Source organism: Capsicum annuum, chromosome 8, assembly GCF_002878395.1.
Source record: "Capsicum annuum cultivar UCD-10X-F1 chromosome 8, UCD10Xv1.1, whole genome shotgun sequence".
In the NCBI taxonomy this organism is placed as follows: Eukaryota; Viridiplantae; Streptophyta; class Magnoliopsida; order Solanales; family Solanaceae; genus Capsicum; species Capsicum annuum.
In genome coordinates, this window is record NC_061118.1 from 30,870,837 (window position 1) to 30,883,333 (window position 12,497).

Consider the following 12,497-nt stretch of genomic DNA (forward strand, 5'->3'; position numbering starts at 1 on the left):
ATGTGTATTCTCGCAAGCCTATCTTGATGATACTCTGTTGAATTGGCATATTAATATACAGAGGCAGGTCATTTGGGAATGTGGAATAGAATAGCAAGATGACAAGAAGAAAGATGAGTAGGGCATTCATTAGGGTTGTGGTTGATATAATTATATATCATAATTAGATTGTAAGGAATGAATAATTGTGAAATATGGAAGTACTAATGGGAAAAAATATCTTTTTTTGCAAGATACACATACAAAGATAGAAGATGGATAGAAAAATATTGTTAAAAAAGTTGTATATAAAGATTAGATTGTTAGTTGTAATAACAATAAATACAGAGTTTAATAGTTGCTTGTTTATTTTTTTTTGATATCTATAAATTCAAGTTGCAAACGAGGCCCCTTTTTATAGGTGTTTTAATAATATATGGTTCATTCGATTAGGAAAGAAAAATAACAAATCACATAGTCTCTTTTTGGATCGAGTAGTGTACTTAGTTAATTTGGATTCAATTATTTTTTGAATTATAAATAAAGGAAAAAAATGAAAATATATTTATATGTACAATCTTAATTATTTATATGTTGAGTTTGAATCTCATAATGAACCTATTTTAATTCCTGACTAATATATCAAGTACTATATACGATTATGATGTCTGAATTTAGTTCAGAAGTTAATCCACAACTACATGGCAATTTATATAGTTGTTGCTCTAAGATACATATTGGTATAGAGTAGTTGTTTGTAGATACATTATGAAAAGAAGAAAGATTTTATTTGAGAATTTGCAAACATGAAATTTTTTTCACATAATCAACAAACAAACACAAAAAATTTGCTGCAATTATTTTTCTTTGTACATGCCGCGCATCACGCGTGTACTAATACTAGTTTTTAATTAATATGGGTGATTTCTTCATGAAACAACTTCATGAAAATGATGTCTTTCTTATCATTGCTTCTCCATTTACATTATCTACAACATCATCGCGGTAGCCAATGGTCCATCTCCAATATAATTGGCAGAAATCGAAGGTCATTCCATTTATTATGCATCCTTCAGGTGAAAGAAACATACAAATAGAATAAGCGTGAATCTAGCATGAGTTAACTATCACTCTAGTCTATAGAATAAAATTAAAAGGAAAAAAAACTAACAAGAGCAATATTTATTTTATTTGCTCTGTGCAAACAGTTAGTTACCTTTACACCATTTGTAACAACAAGAGAACAAGCTAGAGGCTCTTCTCGAAAAAAATTGATACTTTTCATTTTTCCTTCTTTACAAACTTTCATCATGCCATGTTGCAAGCGATGAGCTTGTTTCTTTAGCCAAAATAGCATGACATCTTGTTGTTGAGTTCCGTTTACCTCATATACTAAATTTATCAAGGCATTTAGTACACAAAATTATTTCTTCATCAGTTGTGAGATTTCTCGTACCAACATAAAGTTGACCTGTGAAATATTTCTGAAAAAAAATCTTTCATTGCAGCCACAAGAGCTTGCTACAACAATGTACTTGAATCGATTATCGAATTTGGAATGTCTGATAATTTATTTAGTTGGTATAACCATTTGATGTAAAGGCAAAAAAGATACATTAACCATATGGTCATAAAAGGAGTAGCCTCCTATGAGGCCTAATAAATTTGCAGGTACGCTTTTAGTGAACTCCTCACTTATTAGTTCTTAACCATCATAAAATCGATAAAAAACACTAGTAGGTAGAGTAAATTTACTTTCAAAATCTTCTCCAACTCGAGTATTTTGTCCTCAGATGCATCTTTACACAATATAGATAAAACTTCAGGAAGATTTATGGCTAGTCACTCTTTAAGTCTGCTCAACATCATTTAACTAGGGTAACCAAGGTCTATGGTTGCATATTAAAAGCCCCCCTCCATGTTTGATAAGATGCCTAATTAAACAACATATACATGCCAAGATGTCACAAGTGTTTCTAAAGTGGTTAATATTCACATGATCATTGCATATAATGACTTGTGTTTCTTTGCTTTTCTTCTTTTTTCATTTTGGGTTTGTTTGTTGATAAAAGCTACTCTAGTTAAAGAAAATTATTAGCTCAAGAAAGCAGCAATCATTACAAAATAATGCTACAATCACTTGAAATTTTTTACTCCCTACATCTTTTTTTTATACAACCTTATCACTATTCAAAGTGTCAAACACTTTGCTCCCTCCATTTCAATTTATTTTGTCTTACTTTTCTTTTTTAGTTTATTTCAAAATGAATGTCTCTTTCCCTTTTCACAACTCTTTAATTTTAATTTTGCACATAGCATGGTAAGATCACAAGATTAAAAGACATTTTGATGCGTCCTACATATTTTTAGTTTAAGACCATTGAAAAGTCTGATTTTCTTTCTTAAACTCACTCCGCGCCAATTCTGCTTAGTTTTTACATATGGCATACAACAGAAAACTGTAACGCCCTGAATCAGGTATTCGAAATGCTACAAAATGCTCATGACCCCAAAGTACCACAAGCTAACCCATGACTTATATCTGTACTTGTATACTGCCTGATATACTATATAAATACAGAAACATGAACTGAAAGGCCATAAGATTTAAATCTGTAACATAACTGATAAATCATAACATATGGATGGGGTATGAAATACCCAAAATACTGAAATAACTATCTGAAAACATTAGTCTGAAAAGCCTCTAACTGATTGAATTGTCTAAATAAGGAACTGATGGGACAGGTCCCCAACTAACTCCAACTAATAAATTAGTTAATGAGATAAATAATCATATCCTCGAAAGATGAGGACTCACTGCTAACTGACTGCTGATATCTGGAATCTACTGATGCTCTGGAGCTCGTGCTTCAGAACCTATGGTGTGAAACACCATAGCGCAAATGCGTCAGTACTTTGAATGTACTGGTATACATGTGGGGTAGGCTAAGTTCATGGGGTTTATATGCATGAACAATACTGGCTAACTGACTAATATGAACGTGAGAATACATGCATGAACACATAGTAACTATATCGAAGATCGTGATAACATGAGTTTACTGATAACTAACATGACTGATAACTAAATTCTGATGATTGATATAACTGATAACATGAGTGATTGTATCTGAAAGTCCTAAATTTGATGGAACTAGCTGAGTTCCATACTGTTCTGAGTTGGCTGTATCTGACAGTCCTGAATTTTGTAACTGAAACTATGGGAAGTAGTTATCTAACCGACATGCCTCTAATACGTCATTATAGCTGAGTTGGGGTCCAATCTGTAACCCCAATTAGAAGGGTGTCAATACCGCACCATTAGTAAGGACAATCTGTGAGTAACCCTCATATAACAGATAACTCTAGTGAGAATGGTGGGAACCCTTATATAACAGGTTAATCCACCTCATCTACCCTCATATAGCAGGCTATGATGTCTCAACCTACATTGGCTACATAGTTATGAACGCAAGGATTGCTTTCAAGAATCACACCCTCATATAACAGGTGAGTTCCCATCCTTGGGTTTACTCAGTAATAACTCCTACTCCTATTTGAATGGACGCTGGACATGAATTACTAAAATAAATTAACTAAATTCCATTGACTGACTGACTAGTACTGAGATTACTGAATTACTGAGATTTTCTGAGTCACATGACTGACTGAGTTCTATAGATCATGGCTTGACTGAGCATATCATGAAATATGTCACTTTCTCTAGGCACACAACTATATTTTTCGGGTACAAGTACCCCCAAGACTTGATGGAAGAAAACTGACAAGGCATGACATTCTTGAATGCATGACCAATCATCAACAATCTATAATACAATAATTGGAGATATTTCATGGGCATTTGATTACCATAGCTTGGTACATGAATAAGATAACATGTATACATAGCATAATTTCATAAGGCTAACTCATGAGCAATCCAACAAACAAATTTCAATACATAAGAATAACATGGAAGTCATTTTGGATCAGAATTTAGATATAGTGCATAATTTCTATCTTCCTAGGCATTTTATCAAACACCTTGCATATGCACCCATAGGGCATAGGATTAATCATCAAATCGACACATTATAAATAAATAAAATTATGGATTTCACTTACTTGCTAATGTAATTTCATAAAAAACACATAAATATTCCAACTTGGGAATCATATAACAAGATAAACATGGTTACAATTAACCCACAACATAAATATCATGATTTATAATTTGAAATAGGGTTCTTGAGCTTTATGGAAGAAAGGAATTCATAAATCAACACAACGCATACCTTAGTTCTTGTTTTACCTAAGATTGACGGAGAAACTTTCTTAAAATTGAATCCCCAATTGAAACCCTAGCTTGTTCTTGAGAGAAAATTGAGAGAAACTAGTTTATTTTGGGTTCCAAATGCTAAATCTCATGTTAAAGGGCTTAAATAGGGGTGGAAAATTGATCCTTTTAACCCTGGATGCGTCTTTTAAATTGGTGAAAATTTCCCAAACTGGACCCCTGGCGCGACAAGGTGCTATCATGCCGTGTCACTGGAATTTGACAATTGGGAAATAAGGAAATGACGTGATGTGGAGCCATCGCGTTGCCACTTCATTTGCGATCTGGAAGTTTAGCGTGACGCACCACTATCGCGGACCCCTACTAGAATTTGAAAAATGCCATTTTCTCTTGTAGCGTGGTGCGCCACTGACTAATATGGTGCTGTTTTACGATGAGAACTTGAAATAATCATAACTTCTTAGAAGATAATACTAAAAATTCTTGGGATGAAATTAGTTAGAAAACTTTGGGGTATTACTAAAACCAATAGACTAATCTAACGATAATAGTAAGGATATGAGGAAAGTCGAGGAGAAAATCAAAAGATAGAGAGAGAAGAATACTCACAAGCTTCCTTTCTAGTACAAAGTATATGTCGAAAATGTTCTATCTTCACTTTACCTTCCTTACCCCATCACCTTTTTCTATTTATTTGGATTAATCTTGAGCAACCTGAAAAGAAAATAAGACTTTACTATCGAAATAACTACTATACAATGTTTAGCTTTCGAGTCGGAGCTACTAAAATATAAAGCAAACACTTCTACAATTTATTTACTCTTAATTCTTCCTATTATTACACCTTGTAAGACATATCATCAAATATATTGTCAAAAAATTAAGCAATGTATCTTACAATTGAAGAGGGAAAAAAGAATTAATTTGATTAAGCAAAAATGATAGATTTGTAGCTAACATTAAAAGTAGTTAGGGATGTATTAAAACGTTTTACTATATTACTACCTCACCTTTGACCTCTGAAATTGCTGATTAGTATATCGTAGAACACTGTTAACAGAGAATTTTTAAAAAAAAATTAATTTAGGCATATTATCAAACATATATACTCAATGCATCAATGTCCAAATTGGATATCTAGATGCATGTGAAATTCAACAAGTTATTTAAAAGGACAAAACAACTACAATACCCACTAATAAAATTCATCAAGGTAAAATTAGATGCAATTGGGAAAAAAATTAGAGAGGATAAATCAGCAGAAGTAAAGCACACACTTAGAGAAATTTTGGAGCTGAATTTGAGAAATTTAAAATTCCAAAAAACAGGTGCATGCAAGTGAAAGACTTGGATATAGTTAGCATGAAGATAAAAATAAATCGAGTACTAATTTTTTTCAGAAATCGATGGATGGGCCAGTTTTCATACAGCGGAGCCAAAAAATCCATTGTATGTTTTTTACCAATAAAACTTTGGAATCACGTCAAACTCAAATAGTTAAAATTTGATAGAATACTAAAAGATCAAATATTAATTTTCATCAACAGATAGTGGTACAAAGAGTGTAGATTAATGCTGAAAAGCTCCTCATAGAAAGAGCAAAAATTGAAAGAAAAACACTGAAGGAAAAGTGAGAAAATAGGGATGTATTGCACAGTAGTATCTAGGTATAGCTGTTGTACACAATTATGGGACATGTGTTTGGAAGTAAGTATATTATGGTTTTACCCTTCGCCGTACAATAATCCTTCACTTATTAACGATTTTATCCTTTATCGTACAATAATCCTTCACTTATTAAAAGGTAGAATTCTGATCTAAAATCTATCGAATCCCATCGTATCGTATGACAACCATCGAAATGTCACTTTTTCAAAATCTAGACCTAGAAAACTAGATGCACAACTGAAAGACTCAAAGTTAAAACCAACTCATAGGCTACCTCTCCAATACACTGAAGGATCTCAAAAGGACCAAGAAACCTCAGGCTAAGTTTCCTCATCTTCACAAACCTTATCATACCCTTCATGGGTGATACCTTCAACAAAATTCAACCAAAAATATAAAGTCATGAACCCTCTAGTTTGGATAAGTCTTCTGCCTAATATTTGTTATCAAGAACTGATCTTGAATTAACTTTACCGTATCCATTGAATTCTGTAAATAATCTGTGTTCCAAGGCCGAACATCAAAGGAATAAAACCATCCAAGTAGAGATCTAAAATTTTTTCCATTCAATGCCTCAAATGATACTACCTGAATGATAAAATGGTAACTATTGTAGTAGACAAATTCCACCAAAGGCAAGAACTTATCTCACTAACCATACAAACTAATTGGTCTCACAAACTATACAAACTCTTCACTTTATGGACATCAAAACCTAATCAACAACTATTTTGCCCATCGACCGGCCATCCACAGTGGCTGGCCTTTCTCTTAGTATGACAAATTTTCCACCATAGATCCAAAACACAGAAGAAGACATATCAACTTAACCTAGTTTTCCTAGGGAGAAGCCTTCTGTAACAACAATGACCAATATCGTACAACATCAAGAAATAATCTCATGCAAGAAAGTAGTCGTACAACATTAATAAATAAGCTCATGCAAGAAAGTGGTAATAAAGAATGGAATTCCACACATCAAATTAATGGAAGATGAGGTTGATAGAATTAACAAGATTGGAAATTTTCAATCTGCAGTGATAGGTAAATTCACGTATGAATGGGCATTTTTGAAAGAATTGAGAATAATTATCCCTTAATAATGTGACATTAATGGAGATTGTTGTCAAACTGTCCTATTTCAAAGTAAACATATTTGTATTCGCCTATCTCAACATGATGATTTCATTAATATGATTTCAAAAGGAGCTTTCTATATTCAGTGTAAAGATGGTTACTCATATCTTATGTGCACTTTGATTTATGATGTGAGATTCAGAATTAGTGGAGAAACTACTAAGATGATGGCATGGATATCATTTCCAAATTTGTTAACTACATATTTTGCAAAAAAATGTTTGTTTTCTTTAGCTTGGTAGTTGGGAACCTCTTTAGCTTGATCTAGATAGAATTAATAAAATTAGACCAAGTTATGTCAGAGTGAAAATGCTGATCTATTTAAAAGGAACTTTCCCTAAATCAGTTGCCATGGACATTAAAAATAAAAGTACAAGTGAAATAAGGACTGAAATCATCAATATTAGGTATGACTCTGTCCTGAAATACTGTGATGAATGTAAAATGCAAGGGCATGGAATTGATGAATGTAAAAGTAGTAGCAAAAATAAAAGTGGAGACAAGGTAGAGGTAATTGAACAGAAAAGAAATGTAAAACAAATGCAGATTAGTAAAAGCATTCCCCTAAGCCATGAGTTCAAAGATTCCAAAAAAATAATTGAATTATATCTAGTGGTAAGGTGGTTGGTGATCCAGTATTATGGAATGTTTGAAAGATAGAAATCCTAGCAAACAAAAATGGTTGATCATGTGACTCAACCTGCATAGCGAAATAGGTTTATGTGTTAGGAGAGATGATAGAAGGTTTTAAGTATCCTAATACATTAGACAAGTACAACGACAGTAATAACTCAAACCCAACAAAGAATAAAGAGAACATTAATTTTGATACATATGCAACAAATATATCAAAAAATTCATAAATGGGAATCAGCTAAGGAATGGATCAATAATGTTTTTGGCAAGTAGCGGAGGGCAACGTAGCAATATTAACAAATTCTACTGGCTAAGTTACAGCGGAGTGAAATATTGTAGACTCTTTATGAGAAGCTTATGAAGGAGTAAGAAGTGAACACAACAGAGCTAACCAAGATTACAGAGAAAGGATCTATAAGTGTAGCTTATAATGATAGATTAAGCCTCATCAGTAGAAACTATAATTTAACAAAGCAATGAGATGATTCAGGAGGTACTAGGGGAGTTCAATGCAAAGATGAAGGAATATTTACATCAACCTGTAATACATATATGGTAGTTCTAGAGAAATAACCTACATACGCAACTCAAAGAGATAGTCTTAAGGACCTTCAAAGTGCATTAATAGAACCTGCAACACAATAGATAATCAGTCAAGAGTAGAAGAATACAAATGACATCAACCAGGGGTAGAAGGGGAGATTAATGTAAAACAAAATCACAAAGAAGATTCAACAGGCAAAAAGGTAGTTTCAACTACCTATACAGTAGATATGGTGATTACAAATTATAAGAGCACTAAAGAGAAGGCTATAATGATAATTCCCATATCAATCTAGATAGATGAATCCAATGCTATTACTACACAGTCTCAAGATATAGTTTTACATGATATTGTTTCCCATAATATTGGAGAGGAAGTAGAAAGAGACATAACTCAAGCTATTGGAATGGTAGATTTAGAAACTTTAAATGAAACCTGCGAAAATTATCATATTGATGTAAACTTGTCCCCAAGATTTTTGAAGAAGACTAGAAGAGGAAAGAACAAGTCAACGAGAACAATTCTCAACCTATTAGAGTTCAGCCCAAAAGATCAACAAATGTAAATAAGAGCTGAAACCTCTTATTTGGAATATTAGATGAGTGAGGTCCCAATAAGCTTTTCATAGTATTCAAATACTCCATAACTTTCATAAGTTCTCTTTATTGGCCTATTGGAACACTTCCAACATCAAATACATATCAACAAGTATATAAAAAGGTTAAAGATACCACTAGGAGTTTCTAATTGTAACAGTAAAATATAAATTATCCTAAATTCAGACTTTGAATTCTTAGTTTACAAATATATAGAGGAGAAATTGACCATAAAGATAAAGTAGTAAAATTAGAATCAAAGTTCCTTTATTACTTTGATGTATGCTAAATGTAGTGTAGAAGAGAGAATGCTATTATGGGAGGATATTTATCATCTGGAAGAAGGCATAGACATTGTCTAGATTATTGGGGGGATTTCAATAGGGTGAAGAATGAGGATGAGAAAATTGGACGTCTACCAGTGTTGGATTCTAATTATGAAGATTTTGATACTTGTATAACAATATTTGATTTAGCAGAGATTTAACTTAAGGGTAGTCATTCACATGGTGAAATGGCAGAGCGGGGAATGACAACATCTTTGAAAAATTGGATAGGGTGCTTACCAATCATGGAATGTAAGAATGGTTTAGTCATATGAAAGCAGAATATTTACCAAGAGTGGGATTTTATCATTCCCCTATATTCTTAAGTCATGAGGAAAGGGTAAGAAGACTGAAGAAATCTTTCAAGTTTCTTAAATAATGGATTCAAGGAGGTAGGAGGCAAAACTGGAGGGTAAACTAATCTCAAAAACCATTCCTGATTTTCAAGGAGAATATTAAAGAGTGAAGACAACATTGACTAAATAGAGTAAGGATAGATACAATGATATATTTAAACAACTAATCATCAAGGAAGAAATTATAAAGGTTAAAGAAAGGCTGTTTGAAGAAAATTCTAGTGATAAAAATAGAGCAGCACTTCAAAAAGCTCAGGCAAAGTTTAAGAAGTACTTGTATTTTGAAGAGATTTTTTGGCAGTACAAAACAGGTTATGATTAGTTTGAAAATAGGGATAAAACACTAATATTTTCCAATAGTATTATAAAAGGCTAGGGAATGAATCCGTACTTACAAAGGATCATGGACAATGGTGGTAACTGGCTAGAGAAGAGCAGCACTACCAATACCTTTTTACTATGAACAATTCCTACAAGAGAGAGATACAACTTCTTTTTCATTATTGAGGCATATGCCTGAACTCATCACTGAAATAGAGAATGCAAATCTTAGTAAGCTACCTATTATGGAAGAAGTAAAGAAATCCATTTTCAATCTTGGTGGAGATAGCTCAATGGGTCCAGATGGCTTGGTGATAGATTCTATCAAGTTTGTTAGGAGAATCTGGGTCAGGATATTCTCAGGATTGTTTACGATTTGTCAGAGGCAATACTTTTCCTAAGTCGATTACTTACACTAATTTAGGCTAGGTAAGGAAGGATTTCGGGAAAAGAGACTCAACACTAGGGTTTAACTCTCTTTGCCCTTGAATTCTACCTACCATGGCTATTTCTTTACTAGCTCACTTACCCATCTCTCATTCATTCACACTTTACCACAATCCCTTTTTTTAATATATATATATAAGCATCAGCCACCCTCAACTTATGCTGATACAGTTAGTCAAGGTTCACAATGTCTTGAATAGACCAGGGCAAGATGCTTTAAACCAAGTTCTAAATCAACTTTCCATTAGATAGTTAATATTTTGACAATAGCCACCCTCAACTTAGGTGTTTTGCCTAAGTTTAGGTACATAATGTCCAATATTGGACCAGGCCCAAAGTTAGGTGTTAAAAACCTAAAGAGAGTGAATTAGAGTTATTGGTGATGAAGAAAAATTACTACAAGCTCAAAGAAGGGTTCAAAAGTGGAAAAATCTTTTTGGTGGGGTTAATTACTTTGGCTAAGTGGACTAAAAATACAAGGAGGCTTGATATCACATATTATTCCCTCAACCCAAAACAACATCAATGAACTAGGCAAGTTTTAGGTACTACACTATGCAAGAACTAACATAAAAACTCGCACACACAGGCAACTAAGTCAAACTCATTCTACTACTCTTAGGATTTTTGTCACATGTTTATGCACATCTTACATATTAATGCAAATAATAGAATCACTAAAGGTTGCTCACATATGCTAAATTACTAGAGAAAATAATTACACGTATATGTTCATAGCTTTATGTCAACGTCATTCATCATCCATTTATACAACAAGATGCTAAAAATAAAAGACACTTCATAAATAAACATTAACAAACAGATATTTACATCACAACCTAAGAAAAGAAAATGTAATCCTAAATATGCCGGTTCACCTAAATAGCACACGGGAGGAAAAGAACATCGGCAATGAAAACCCCTGTGGTACAAGTACGCCTCCCATAGAAAAATACATGCTTTGTCCTCAAATGCATAAAATTTAAGTACAAAGGAGGGGAAATACTTGTAATACCTCTTATTCATCTGAGGCATCTGTGAAATATAGTGAGGTTCTAGTATCCTCACCTATTGCAACGTTGACCTCCATGGTGGTGGGGGTACTCATAAACTCATCCTCTAGAATCGGAAGGATCACATCCGGAACAGGGTCTGAATCAACCTCTCTAGCTGGGGCAGAACTAGTAGATACGCCAGTAGTTTCATCTTATGCTTTCTTTATTCTTCTCTTTTCATCTCTCTTCAAACTTTTTGTAGCTTTCTTCATGTCATACGACTCTCTTTCTTTTGGTGTCATTGCTTCTCTATTTCTTCTCCTAGCAACTTTTCTTTCTGCACTCTCATCAACTTATTTCTTTTCTTTATCTTTCAATGGTTTTCCTATCAAATCAACAATCCCTTTATCACTACTCATCATTAGGGCTGGGTCAAAAATGGGCTACTGAGATTGCCTGTTCTTCAACTCTACTATGTCAGCTTGTGCTTATTTAAACTCCACCATGAACTTGGCTAAGTCAAGAATGGATATTATATGTAGCCTTTTGTTGATACATTCTTCTATGTGGTCAATCTTCAACAGAATTTTTTGGAATGGAAGGATTGCTTTTGCAATAATTTGATCAACAAACGGCTTGAACTGTGAAGCCCATGTGTCCAGCTATTTCTGAAACTTCTTCTGTTGCTTTACCGACTTTGCGAAATTCTCCTGTGTTAGCCTATATTCTATAAACTCTGCCCCACCATTAGATGGTGCATACCCTAACCCTACAAAGGTACTTGGTGGCACATACTTAAGTGGCATAATGTAGTGATGGGCAATGGCATACCTGAAGGTATTTTTGAGGTATCCAGGGATGGTGCAGACTGAGTCTGGTAGGATGGAGGCTTGGTAACCCTCATCTCTAACTTTGAGTCATCTTTTAATTTCTCAATGTCCTGTCTATATGTAGCCTGAATTACGTTATCTACCTCCCAAATCAAAGGCACACCAGCCTGCCTGCATAACTCTGTGATCAAGCAAGGGAATGGTAATTTACTTTCCACTTTATGAGCCTTCACAAACATTTCATCAGAAACAATTTGGCTGAAATCAATTTTCAGCCCTGATATCAAACTAGCAACAAGCAAAGCCCTGTGACTATCCAAGTTTCCATCACCTCCTGTTGGCATCAACTTCAATTGAACCAT

The 12,497-nt window shown here is 33.6% G+C and overlaps 1 pseudogene; it reads right to left on the bottom strand.

Moving 5' to 3' along the window:
• Positions 1–921: 921 nt before the first annotated feature.
• On the bottom strand, positions 922–12,497 carry LOC107879000 (annotated as a pseudogene).